Source organism: Harmonia axyridis, chromosome 1 (assembly GCF_914767665.1).
Source record: "Harmonia axyridis chromosome 1, icHarAxyr1.1, whole genome shotgun sequence".
Lineage (NCBI taxonomy): Eukaryota > Metazoa > Arthropoda > Insecta > Coleoptera > Coccinellidae > Harmonia > Harmonia axyridis.
Window position 1 is genome coordinate 2711635 of NC_059501.1, and position 15152 is coordinate 2726786.

The following is a 15152-nucleotide window of genomic DNA, read 5'->3' on the forward strand; positions in this document are numbered from 1 at the left end:
AATAATATTTGGTTGCATGGAATTCCTAGAAACAAGGTGCAATTGAACGAAAAAAAAACGTGAATTAAACAAGAAGGTTTTTCATTCCTGAGACATAACTGCCAAAAAGTCAGCAGCAACTCTATAATATTGCAAAATAATTAAATTCAAAATTTCTCTTAATGCCCAATACGCTCTATTAGTGATGACATCTTACACCGTCATTTTTGGTTCTCCTGTCAGTGTTCAGAATCCAAACAAACAAATTGTCATTCAAATTAGTACGTTGTCGTTGAAGAAATTGGCTCATTTTGATAAATAAGATTATTTAAGGAACGATTTTACTATTAATTGATAGACAGAAGGCACGAGATTAATGCCAGTAAGTTCGAACTTTAAGTTCAACTAATAAACACGGCTTTTTACTAAATCTGGAGAATGATACAGGATTCAAACTTATTGGTATTAACCTCGTTCCTTCTGTCTATCAATTAATACTAAAATCGTTCCTCAAATATTCTTATTTATGAAAATAAGCCAATTCCTTCAACACAACCGTACTAATTTGAATGACAATTTGTTTGTTTGGATTCCGAACACTGACAGGAGGACCAAAAATGGCGGTTGTGACGTCACACTAATAGAGCGTATTGGAATTTATGTATAGCGTTTTCCACCTCTTGAAACGGTTATAAAGGTAACACTGCGTGATATTTTGATAATTCTTTTGTCATTTGTGTTCAGTATTTTACGCAATTTAATCCTATACAATGTTTACATTTTGATTTCGTAGAAATGAAGAATATACAAATTCAATGTAAAACTCTATTTAGAATCTAAAGCATGGTTTTTCGACATTTTCTATACAATTCAAAATGATTATTGACGCAATTGTGTGTATCATTTCATCCAAAACTTATAAAGGATACTAATTTATCTTCAGAATTTCCGATAGTTCGAGGTGAACGTTCCTTCAAAATGACAATTTCAAATTTCAGAAAGCTTGTTGACCAAAAATCAAGATTCAAATATGTGACGCAGTAGATTCCATGTTGAAGCTGCTGTCTGGAACATATCGAATAATCTCAGTATCAACAATACCAGGCAACAAACGCGATAACCATGAAGAAACAAACTGAAATCTGTCGAAATTATCAATCCCATGTTGGCGTGGGAGATAACTTGAGAAAATAAGAGAGAAAACAATGAAATCTGGATAAGATAGGAGCCCGCAAGTTATTGTGTCGATATATCTAAAGAAAACAAAGTAGATTTCAACGGACTAACAAATGAATTAATATCGTACTTTCAACCAACAAGTTACAATGATGAATTTAACAATAAAGCAAAAAACGTGAAATTAAAGCTTGTGATAGTAATTCAAATTAGACGTTTTCATTTTTTCCTTTTTTCAAAATTGGTTTGTTTCGGTAATTTTATTTTGAATCGTTATAAACAGGGTGTTCCCAAATTAGAGGTGCAAACGGAAATGACAGATTCCTCAGATCATTTTAAGAAAAAAAGACCTATCAACATAGGCCAAAAACGCTTTGTTTTCAAGGGTTATGAAAATTGATTGAAGTTTTGTCGTATCTGCTAGCGATTTCGAGAAAAAAAATCCAATAAAATATCTAATAATCAATCAGGAAAATAAAATTTTTTATTAAGATTCAGTTAGTAAGCTGTGATGAATGAATTAATCGTAAGTTTTGGTACTTATTTAGCAATATGTAGCGAAGATTAATAAATATTCGATAAAATGGTATAATCATTACAAAGAGGTAGGAAGAAACACTGTTAAGGGCGAGCTATGCAAAAATAATGTTCTATTTTCACCACGGATTAATATACCCTTAGGTTCTGATAAAACACTTGGATATTTATCCTTATATTGAATAAGAACAAACAATAATGACAATGTAAAATGAAACTAGGTTATGAACTACTGGACTGTATTTCTATGGTTATATATCAGCTGATTGCTGTCTGTACAATTTGAACTTACCGTGAACACAGGGATGTGGAAATAGAATGAGGATGACGGTAGCGGTCAGGGATATCGAGTTGAGACCATAGAACTACGTATTTGTTATTTCTTGTTCCTTATGAGCTGACCTCAACCATGTATTAAAAATTGGAATATAATTTAAATGAATAACTTCAAACAAACACCCTGTATCTCCAAAAACAAAGCGTTTGCAGGCCTATTGTTATAGGACTTTTTGTTTTTAAAATTATCCGAGGAATCTTTTATTTTCTTTAGTACTTCCAATTTGAGAACAGCCTGTAGAAAGCGACAACAAAAGATCTATGATAACTCTCGAAAGGCTCGCGGAAAGCATCTATGATCGAAAACCATCGACGACGATCGCCCAACCAAAGAATCGGTAGTTCCAAAGAACATTTGAAGATTTGACATTTAAAACAATAGGAAACCTCGATGACGATTTCACATCCATAGAGTTCATATATGGACATCGACAACCAAACATCTATGATCTAAAACCATCGACGACGATCGCCCAACCAAAGGATCGCACTTCTAAAAGATAAAAGAACTACAATGACATGATTTTAAGTTTATTTGTAGTTTTCGAACGAATAAACTTATTATCATTATGATAGGTAGTTCCGAAGAATACATAGATTTGACATTTAAAACAATATACGCTATATTAGTGTGACTTCACACACCGCCATTTAGGGTTCTCCTGTCAGTGTTCGGAATCCAAACAAATAAATTGTCATTCAAATTAGTACGGTGTCGTTGAAGGAATTGGCTTATTTTCATAAATAAGAGCATTTAAGGAACGATTTCAGTATTAATTGATAGACAGAAGGAACGAGGTTAATACCAGTAAGTTCGAATTCTGTATCATTCCCCAGATTTTGTAACAAGCCATGTTTATTAGTTGAACTTCAAGTTCGAACTTACTGGCATTAATCTCGTTCCTTCTGTCTATCAATTAATAGTAAAATTGTTCCTTAAATAATCTTAGTTATCAAAATAAGCCAATTTCTTCAAGGACAACATACTAATTAGAATGACAATTTGTTTGTTTGGATTCCGAACACTGACAGGAGAACTAAAATGGCGGTGTGCGACGTCACACTAATAGAGCGTATTAGGAAACTTCGATGACGATTGCACATCCATAGAGATCATAAATGGACATCGACAACGAAGATTCTAACGAGCTTTCATTTAAATTCGTGATCAAGACTGCTGCGAAGATATTAGAGTGGATTGTCTGTGATTACAAGTAGCGCTCAGCTTGTACCAAATAATTTCGAAATTCTAAGTATGTAAACAAATGTTAGTAATATGGTACAAACTCAGCACTACTTGTAATCACAGAAAATCCACTCTAATTTCTCCACGGCACTCTTGATCACGAATTCAAATGAACGCTAGTTATATTTAATCGAAAAAAAAACACCTCACAACCATAGATTCACACGAGGCGAACACAGCGGCGGTTACGGTCTCGTGTAGGCGACGCATTACCGTTGTTACGAGATCCCCGTGAGCTCAGGGGCATTACGTAAAGCCGTTCGTCGACGCGTCCCACATTCCGAGAAATCGTTCCGTGCCGTCTCTCTGTCTCTCACTCTCTCTCTAGGGTCCTCTCCTATCTGAGCGAACGGATCTAGGAATCCGCGCGAGCTAGGCAGAGGCAGCTGAGCGTTCATCAATCAGACCGGGCGTCCCTGCGGGCAGGACGCAGGGGTAAAGACCGGAGGAGGACGATATAGAACCGAGTTTAATCACTCGGAATCGGTACCGATAAAGGTCGAGTAGGAGGCGCACCGCGTGATTTATTGAGGATGACCGCGATAATAAAAGGTGGGTAAAAAATACGACCAATGCTCGTTTCTAATGGCGTTTATGTAACCGGATGATACTCGAGGATGTAGGCGAAAAAAAATTATAACCAACTGGTAGAGTTCGAATGAGAATGTTTTCCAATCTTTAGAGACATATCAAGAGAAAAAATACTCTTTGCAGCAACGTGGTGCAATGGCCGGCTACATCTCCAGACCTCATCCCCTCAGATTAAATTAAAATCATCGTAGGGCAATATTTGAAATCTCAAAATTTATTAGAAAATTCCAGTCTGTTTAGCATTGGTCTAAACGGTTTTTCACCTGACGTTTCGCTTACCACCTAGAAAGCTTCGAAGATGTTTAGCTAAGCAGTAAGTAAAACGTCAGGTGAAAAACCGTCTAGATCAAGACTAAAAAAACCTGTAATTTTATCATTTTTTTCTTCTGTCTTCAACATTATATCTGAAATTATAAACACTCAAACTTCGTGGTATAGTACATTGTGTATCAAAAGTTTGGAAATGTGCTTTTACTACGAGGTATATATATTTTTTTTGAAATCGCAATCAAAATCAACATCATACATTATGGATTTTTTGAATGAATCGCGGTTTTCGATTACAATCTCTGACTTAAGTCACATTATGATTACTTAAGTCGGTTCAATATCTACTTATCTTCCAAAAATAGTTGAAATGGATAGCGAGGATGATGTTCAGATGTGGGGGACACCAACAAATTTGGTAAATGCTGCTGAAAGTGCAATTATGAATATGGTTCAGGAAAAATTTGAATAAGCTTACAAACTTTTCATGGATTATAACCGATCCTAAAATGTAATGATTGCATACGTCTCCCATTTGTCTACGGAGTTGAAAGCACTCACATTTTAGCCAAATTATTCCAAGTTGAAAGCTACTATCAAACTAATTGGCTGTCTTTGAAGCAAAGCCAGTAAAATCTACCGACCTCCTCTTCTTAAGATTGAATTAAGCTCGGCTTGGAGAAACATTTCAACTCTGAGACTATAAGTGCTGAAACTTTGCGGTAAAAATATTGGTATAATCTTGGCAACAGGATCATAAAATACATTTGACATTGATGAGATTTCAATTTGCCTTCAGCATTCAAGGATCAATTTTTATACCAAATATCATGGAAATACTTCTAATACTTCAAGAGAAGCTTTTGAACTCGAACGAATGTCTATATTCGATATTTTTATCTAAGCATTCCAAAACGTTAACAGTGAAAATTGATATTTCTTCCTCCCCGAACGATTTATTACAGAAACTTCTCAACAAAAATCTGAAACGGTCACTCGAGAATATTGTCATTGCCCAAAAGGTTTTCAACAGAAAATATCTTCTACGAAACGTCCAATAACTCTCGGAAAGATAAAATCGAAGGTCTACAAAACAACAACGATCTACGGTTGTGGTCATAGGATCTGGGGGCCCCCTATTATCCCAAAGGTCGGTTTACCTGCACCCAAACAGCCAGTCATACTTACATCCCAGAATGAAGGCTGTTATTTTCTAAGGATTCTGAGATCTGAGATGAATTATCGACATCGGCCATCCCTAAATCTCAAATTTATAGCAGTCCTATCGCCATAATAATAAGCAGACGAGAAAGAAGACGCCAACCGTCTTATTTTCACTCTATAAAGTTGGCCATTTGCTCAAAAATCGAGGAAACCAATTGTCAAGAATTTGTTCTGGAGGAATACGCTCTATTAGTGATGACGTCACACACCGCCATATTAGTTCTCCTGTCAGTGTTCGGAATCCAAACAAACAAATTGTCATTCAAATTAGTACGTTGTCGTTGAAGAAATTGGCTTATTTTGATAAATAAGATTATTTAAGGAACGATTTTACTATCAATTGATAGACACAAGGAACGAGATTAATGCCAGTAAGTTGAACTTGAAGTTCAACTAATAAACACGGCTTTTTACAAAATCTGGGGAATGATACAGGATTCAAACTTACTGGTAATAACCTCGTTCCTTCTGTCTATCAATTAATACTGAAATCGTTCCTCAAATACTCTTATTTATGAAAATAAGCCAATTCTTCAACGACACCGTACTAATTTGAATGACAATTTATTTGTTTGGATTCCGAACACTGACAGGAAAACCAAAAATGGCGGTGTGTGACGTCACACTAATAGAGCGCATTCTATAAAGGGGCCTCATTTTCGGCGAAAACGACCTCGACGATCCGAGTTCGAAGGACCATCGGAACACTTCGAACGGTAAAGCCGCGTTTCTTGCGCCCTTCACAAATAACGGCACGACCGGTAGTAAGTCTTGGCGTTCGCGAAACGCGCGAACGAACGTGTGCGCGCCCGATGATGTTTCGCTTTCTTCGGACGTTTTTCCGGTTCTGCGGAACCCCCCTTCCGCACCGCCGCTAACGGGACCGTCCCGTTCGAGGAGGAAGAGCCGGAGAGATCATTAGCGGGACGGTCGAGGAGTCGGCGGATCGCTTTGATCTCGGCCGACGAAAAAGACGCGCTCGCCAGAAAGGCTTCAATTAAGAACACGCAAGTTGTTGCGAGAAGGCCTCGCCTAAAATATGAACGAGATTCGAATGAACCAATTATGTACATGAAAATTTAGCTTCACAGCCTTCATATTATAAAGGATATTGAGATTTTTCTCATAATTTCCTTCAGTTTATAGTTATTTTTAATACAAGTGCAGAAGGCATTGATTTTCTTCCACGAGTTCGAAATTCGAAAACCGAGCCACGAAGTGGCGGGTTTTTTCGAATTTATAATAAACAGAATATTTATTATTTTCAATTTTTACATGTCCCCAATATGGTTAGATTACGTTGTCGTATTGTGATATATTTTCAAATCCACAATTTTACTATATCGTTACTAATGTATATTATATTGAATGAAATATATTTATTTGAGTGATTCTCAATTAAATATGCAAAGTTGAATATTTGGAATCCGATATTTTTCCTAATTGTCGAAGTTATAATAAGTAGAATATTTATTATTTTCTGCATCTACCTGCTGAAATCCAAGGTTTGGCAACTTCTGCTCTCCTAGTTTCATCGGTTGTCTAACGTCGTTTGGCGCGCTTGAAGTTTGTTTTCTGAATTTCTGATATATTTAGGTATTTGTTTCAATATATTTTGAGTTAATATGAAACGTTGATTCACCATGGAACATCTTTGCGATCTTTGTGGAGAAACTCGCGAATTGAGTGAATATCGTATCACTGATATGTTTTCATTTCCGCGCGCTTCGCGTCAAATTTGATAATTGACCATATTCACCGTCGCCATATTGATGTGCGACAATACCAACTACCCAGTGTTCCCAACAGAGAAATATTGAGTTAACTAGAAAAATACCGCTAATATCAAAAATACTATCAGCCATAGAGATTATTCTTCCACTGACTATTTCCAAAAATGGAGCGAAGCCTTCATTTATACACTCGGCCACAGTTAATTTGTTCATAAAACCGTCTTTCACTAATGTTTTTATTTCCAAAAGGTGAAATTTTTGCGAAATATTGCCCAAACAAGCCTATCTGGCGTAGTTGTCAGAAAAGGTACACATAAACTTCACTTATAAACTTTATATTGTGGAATTTTTCTAGTAAACTCAATATTTCTTCGTTGGGAACACTGGGTAGTTGGTATTGTCGCACAACAATATGGCGACGGTGAATATGGTCAATTGGGGACAAAATTTGCTTAATGAAAATGACATATGCTCCCTCTATCTATATTTATTACTCTGAGATCTCTACAAGAGACAAATTTTCCTACAGAAAAGTTAGAGGACCTTTGAAGTACATGCATCACTCCAGAAGGTGACAACGTTGACGAATAAATTCAGGTTTCTGAAGGAAATATGCGTTTTTACTGGTTGGGCCTGTAACCTATTGACTGAAGTGTTACTAAGTTCGATCGACTAAACCTTCAACATTTCAAAAACAATTAAAAGTTATTCTGGTGCAGTTGTTTCTTTTTTCGAAAAAATCATTTCTTCAACAAGCACCACACTGGAAGGAACCCTTCAGTGGCGTCGCGAGTCGCGAAAAAAGCCACGATTATGTAAAACGTGAAAATCAGGAAAGTGGGGCGCGTCATCGCGCACTTGCACACGCGACGGCGACGACGACTAGATCCTCGACGTACGCCCGCAAGGTCGCGGGGTCTCCCCCGACGGGCCGATGACGTAATGACCTCCTTTCGCGATTCACTGGCGTGCATTTCTCTCGCATAAATGCTCCGTCCGTCGTCGAGTTGCACCGCTACGTCGGCGACGCCACGTCCGGCCCTCCGCGTTCAATCTGCATATGTTCAAGAAGGAAAGAAGAAGAAATCGCCATCTATGGTCGAGGAAAACGCACGCGTTGTAGTATCGGTGGCATAGTTGACGGTTGAATTATGCAAGAACTTTCTACGAGTTATGGTAATCTGGATTACGCTCTCCGATTTGGAATTACAGCTGTTTCTTTTTTCGAGCTGGTTGTTAGAATAGGCTTATCCGTTATTCAGTCAAAAATATTGTCCAGGCAATTTCTAAGTTTGTGTTGTCAACTCTGATGATGTGTTTGGAGATTTATCTACTTATTATGATTATGCGTACTTGTTTCTTTCGTAATAATTGGATTTGGTCGTTTCCGATTTCATTTTCCTTTGCTCCAATTACGTGTATCAGCACTTGTATTATAAAACATTGATTTCTTAAGAATTTGAATGGATCATAATTATTCTGCCGTCCTATAACGAGTCGTTCTAAATAGAATCCCAAAATCTGTTTTGTAAGCAGTAATAAGATTGATTGGACAGTCTGGCAACATCATTTTCAGTGTTTTTCAGTGCATCAGTTGAAGAATATCTTTTTTCGGCCATTACTTCAGAACGCCTGAAACTATCGCTTTGCAACCTCCAGGGTTTTTCATGCAAATATAATGGAATTTCTGTTACAGTTAAGATTATCCTATCATTACATTTGAAATTTCGAAGTAAAATGAACAAAACAATGCACTTCTGAATAAGCGCCCCCTATCGAAAGCAGCAAAAACATATTTATCATGAGTATATTTTGTTCTCAATCAACAACATATTATCTTTCAGACGAGATCTAATTTGCTCAAAAATGTTGAGCCAAACTGAAGTTACAGGCATTTCAATCAGTCAGATTTCTCCCTTTCCCCTACCCTTATTTGATGTAAAATCGAAAGTGACAATTCAAAAACATAGAGAATTTCACAAGGATTACAGTGATGATATTTTTTCTTCAACTTCATATAAAACATTTTCGAGTAACATTCATTTTTCTACTCGACGATAGCTATCACGCCCCCTAGCGGTAGAGGTATGAACTTCAAAACAATTTCCAGTGTGCTTTCTTTTACACTTTAGTGGTAAAATTTTTTACCGCAAGTCTCTACGATGAGTGGATCCAGAGATATAGCCGCTTACCTCGCTTATTTGCCCACCCTGTACACACACCTAATGTCGAAACGTTTAAAAAATAGCCATATTTCAATTGGAGAAGGGATTGTTTCGTGGCTTTAGTGCCATCGAAAAGTAACACTTTTTTTAATACAGAATTAAGAAACATTAAGATAAAAACATACATACACACAATTAGAGAAATGATTTCTCTCCTACGCATAAAATATTCATAGACGCCGGAAAATCGCGAAAAAAAAAATCAAAAGCCGGAAGACCCAGATGCGCGTGACCGAATCGGTGGCGTGGCGTTGCGAAACCGGCCGGCGAACCGAAAAAAAAAATTCGGCAGGCACGGTTGTTGTCCGTCCCACGATCTTTCCGGGAGAAAGTTTCGAGAAGCGCGAGAACGCCCGCGGAACGCCGTAGCCTCCTAGATCGAAGGATTAACAATTCCACTTTCCAAATGAAACGGGGGAATGCGGGAGATATGCATATACATATAACGGAAATATAAAGCCGACGACGAGAAGAGATACGAGGAACTTTTTCGATCGAGAAAAACACGCGAAAATTTTCGATTTCGATTTTCGCCTAAAACGTTTTCGGTTGTGATGAGGTTATAATCTGAGAGAAACTGTGACGTAACTGTAACGTAAACGTGCGAACGCGTTCCATAACGCAATGAGAGAAAGGTTCACTCGAAACGTTTCCGTTTATTGTTGCATATGGTGGGCCAGAAATTGTATATCTTCAAAGAATTATACAAAATTGTGTACATTCGAACAGGCACACGTATTAATTTGAAATTATCAGGTGTAGTCGAAAGAAATCCATTATCTCTCCAATAGTTTAGTTATCTGTATCTTTCATACTACAAAAACTTTTCTGACAGTTTTGTGATTAGTTCACTTAGCTTAGTTTGAGCTCGCATCCAAGATCGACACTAGCAAAGATAAATATGCTGGAACCATGTGATTACCATCTGTTGCTGTCCACGGAGAACAATTTTGCTGGTGAAAAATTCGCTTCAATAGAATCTTGTGAAAATCGACTGTCTCAATTTTTTGCCAATAAGGACGAGGGCTTCTATGACAGAAGCGTTATGATGTCACCTTCAAAATGACAACAAGTTATCGATCTAAATTGGATAATTTTAACTATGGAAATCATTGTTCTTCATGCAAAAAATAATGAAATTTTTTTCACTACACCTCATATTACAATAAAAAAAAATTTATAATAGTTATTTAAAATACAAGTGCAGAAGGCATTGATATTCTTCCACGAGTTCAAAATTCAAAAACGAGCCACGAAGTGGCGAGCTTTGAATGAACGAGTGGTAGAAAGAGTCTTCTGTACGAGTATTATACATTATTTTCTCTAATTCATTGCATTTTTATTGAAATTAATGAAATACTTCCATAAATATCATTTAGTGATTTTTGCATTGAAAAATGTTGGTTGGCAGAACTGATTTCTTTAAGGCAATTTGATGAATTGACAGATAAGGCCGTAGCGGAAAGTTCGGAGTACCAACATATAATAATAAAATATAACCATGAAAACTGTGCGTTTCTGATATATTCTCGCACGATTTTGTTCTACAAGATGTGGAAGAATGAACGGAATAACCACAGAATTAGAGAAAAAATGAGGAATGGTCTAATTTCTCCTTGTTGAAATCAACACTTGGGACAAAGAAATTGTTGATATTTCAGATAATTTAAAATTACGTGCCTTTTTGAAACGCTAGAATGATAAATATCAATTATATACAAATATAAATGTATTATTATAAAATCAACAATTTTGTCATGTCAACAAGTCAAGGCACCGGATAACATAATCCTTGATCGTCAAGATACTTTCACCATTTAAGAACGATAAAATTACGTAGGTATTTATTTATGGTGGATAAATTTTCGAGATATCCCCAATATTTGATGCATTCCTAATCGAAAATACTCAGAAAACGCCATAATGCGATAATGATTGAGACGAAATGACGAATATCGATGACATATCGGTGGCAAGGTCATTTCGAACGAGTTTTCCAATGAAAACGATTGTTAATGACAGTGAAAGTCACTTCGTCGATATCGCTCATACGAAAACGAGAACTCGCATAATATCGATAGATACCATGAAAGAACAATGGCGACGTACGTACCGTTTCTTTGTTTTAATTACCTGTTCGAATTCACACGAAGATTCACTACTAGGTATTGTCGCTTCATTAGACTTCATATTCATGAATAAAGTTCGCAGAATTCTATGTCTCAACTAGTACTTTACACTGGGTATTCCTAAAGATCATTTCAAAAGAAAAAGTCATATTAACAGGGGCCGCAAAAGCTATGTTTTAGAAATTAAGGGAGATGAAGAGATAAATAAAAACAACATATCTTTACAGATATTCCTTGCTTTTAGGAAGTTTTTCTCCAGTCCCCAAACGACACGAAATTTCCCTATTTCTACGGAAAAATTCTCAGACCTGGCAACATTGTCCTTGTTTTTAGGAAATTTTTCTCCAGTCCCCAAACCGATACCGAATTTCCCCATTTCTACGGAAAAATTCCCAGACCCGGCAACACTGGACACCACCTAATTTCCTTCAATCACAACAGAAAGAGTCAATGACGGGCACTACAACTAGCGCTAATTACAGATAAACGCGAACGCCCGAAATTAGGTACGCCACAGGTGTCGCCGATTCCCCCCACCCCGTCCTACAGCGAGCAACCACCACTCTCCTTCTCCCCCTCCATCAACCCTTTCGCGTCCGCCCGGCCCGAAACAGTCAACGACCCCGGCCGCCAAGCCACCGTCTGGCGGGCCCAAACGACGCGTATTTGTAGCTCCGTTCGCCCTCCTAAAAACCCCCTCCCCCCAACGTCATAGGTGCACATCTGTCCGACAGAGGTAAACAAAAACGCCACGCCGGCGGAGGTCCCGCGGGTCGCTCCAGACTGACAAGGGGGAAGGGGGGGTTTAGATGTTTCTCTCGCGGAATAGGGGGTGGTTGGCTGGTACGGGATGTATACAGAACCGAGGGGTGGGCTGGGAATCAAACAGGTGGGATTTTTTAAGGCGTTTCGCTTCGAAGCAAGATTTGAGGGGGTTGTAGTCAAAACACATGCAAAAACAAAGGCAAGATCAAGACGTGACTTTTCGATGTTTGCCTGGAGGAGGGCAATGTGCGGTGTTGCCAGAACGATTGAATAATCAGTAGAAGTTAGGATAATTACAATAGTTCCAACTTTCGTCGAAATAAAGTACTTTTTAGAGTCTTCTTAAAACTTTTCACAAAATTGGAGTTTTGCCTAGCTTTGTAGATATGCCATATCATTAATCTTTTTTAGCGAGAAACAAAAATTTGCCGATTTTAATATTTTTTTTATTAGCAAATTAAGTGATATACTACAATGTGAATTATGTGAAAACACCATAAAAATCGGTGAAGAATAATCCCTAATTCCGTTTTAACTGAGCAGTGTTGGTATTTCCTGCCAATAAAACCAAGAAACGCGAGCAGATAATAACAGAATCAAACAGCTAATGATAGTTTAATAAGAGATATACAAAATAATATACTAAACAAACAAGAATATACGGAAGTAAACAAAAATATCAACAGTTACAGTGAATCAAGCACAAACAGAACAAAAGGAACAATGAATGTGAAGAACAAGTTTACTGAACAATTTGATTAGTGAGCAAATGTCTACAAAAAAGCCTAATGGCAGAAAAAACAAAGAAATATGATAACAAAACTTTCCATCATAAAAAACAACAGATACAGGATAAGAGGCAGATAATTAAATTTGAAAAATACATTTGAATCTCATTCGAGAATTTTCAATCACAATTTAAGCATCGACGCTCTATGGACTGAACAAATGTAAATCAGAAACTATTGAATACAATTTTGATTTTCACTATTTTATTGTGGGAATAACAATTGTTTCGCTACCAGAAGCAACTTCAGATTTCTTATAAAATTTCTATATTGAAAATCTGACACTGCTATTGTAGTGGAAACTAGAATAACGTTTAATATTAATTAAATGAATTTTCACCAAGTAACGACAAAGTCAATCATACAGAATATAGAAAATGGATCAAAACGTGTAAATATTATAAAATTCATGAAAAATTCAGAGAACTTCTGAATTATGACTTCAAATCTTAGGAAAAATGAGTTGACAGGTAAGTGTAACCTTAGTTTTTTGTCACCATGAATTGTACAAACAGCAATAATTCTTGGTAAAAGCATTTTAAATCGAAGAAATTATTTCTATTTCGCCTCGAAAATTAATGAATCGATTTCAAACGAATGATGGAAAAAATAAACCTCATCTGACAAAAACATCGTGTAAACCAAAAAGACCCATGAACAAGGCACCCAAAACAACGGAAATGACTGGGAGTTTCTACCATGAATCATCAAAGCCCGCTTAATAAACAACGATCGAAGTTCAACAAACTGCAACCGAGAATATCCCGCATCTTTTTTTAAAAATCCCGAGGACGTGCAACAATTTGAATCAAGCAAGACGTTGAAAACAGAAGAACTTTTTTAAATATAGCATAGAGAACCAACTACGCATTGGATATTCAACGGTTATTAAAAATGACACTTGTTTGGCTCATAGAATCGAAACTATCGCAAATCAAATTTATGAATATCGATGTGCTGAATGATTCACGGAAATAATATGGGAAATTATTACTACGAAACAGCATCGATAGTAAGCAAATGAATCATACCAGATCAATCCGCCTCAATCTTACTCATGGGGAGTTCACGTGTACAAAAACATAAATAAAAACACAACTATTATCGCTTTACGTAAACATCGTTATTTACTCTGGATGTTGGAAACTCGTCCAAAAACACTTCAATTTCAAGCCATTACCAGCAGATACCCTAACCTCAACGATTGCGGAATATTAATTTCGATGGTCGTAGAACATAAAATTCAATGTCGAAGGAATTATTATTCGTACGTGCCAATTATTGTCAAAAAGAGGAACAGTATCGAATTTAGATTTTCGCCTTGAGAAACGAGCAGACCCCCACAAAGCGTCCAATGGAGTTGAAAAATGCGGGTTACTTTCCAAACAGTGGGACAAACAAGGAAGTGCGTCATCGAACATAACATGACGTAGCGTTTCTCGCTGGGACAAAAAGCATGATGCGTGTCAAAACCCAGGAAACATGCGCGCAGACAGACGGAAATTCCAGTAGAAAAGAAAACGTGCAGCATGAAACCCGTTGAGTCATTACCCAACATCTAAGGGGGACAATTGCATAGATAATCTAGAACGTCGTACATACCTTAAAACGACCAATTTCGAAGCCTTGAGCCTGGCGATTGCACAATCAGGCACGGGTGCCTTCGTCACAACAACTTTGGAAGCACTGATAAAACACTCAACACATTGAATTTATCCGAATCGTCGCACTGAAAAGCTCCCAGCTGATTCGAAACCACCGAACTGATGTCTAAATGGGACACTCGTGAACCTTTCACGCACCACAGACTGATATTTACACTAGAAAGCGGAGAGAACCGTACGGCTCGACGTTCTCGGTGTTTCTGAAGCACAGAAATGAAATGAGCACTGTCGAAACGCGAGGCGACGTTGCCTTGTCATTGATGAACGTCAGAGGTGCGTTGATTGGTCGGCGATAGGCTGGATCCCCTCTACTCTGACGCTGTACGGATCAAACTCCAAGTACTCCCATCGCTCTGTTCACGTGCCCGGGGTTTTGTTTATCGACAAATGCGTATTTCAGATTTTTTTTTTGTTTTGGAAACTGATTCGTAATTTTTCGAGGAATGACCTGGCTGGCTCGCGGATGTAGACAAAAGAGCTTTGTTCCCTTTA

The 15152-nt window shown here is 37.4% G+C and overlaps 1 protein-coding gene across 2 annotated transcripts in view; it reads right to left on the reverse strand.

The window, feature by feature from the left end:
* Positions 1-15152, reverse strand: part of LOC123688718 (AN1-type zinc finger protein 6) — a 49238-nt gene that overhangs the window by 13035 nt on the left and 21051 nt on the right. Inside the window, exon 1 of one of the 2 annotated variants that reach the window (XM_045627356.1) lies at positions 14599-14872. The exons of the other annotated variant lie outside the window; for it this stretch is intronic. The gene's annotated coding sequence lies outside the window, so the exon portion shown is untranslated. Of the gene's footprint in view, positions 1-14598; positions 14873-15152 lie in introns of those variants that run through there. 2 annotated transcript variants of the gene reach the window in all.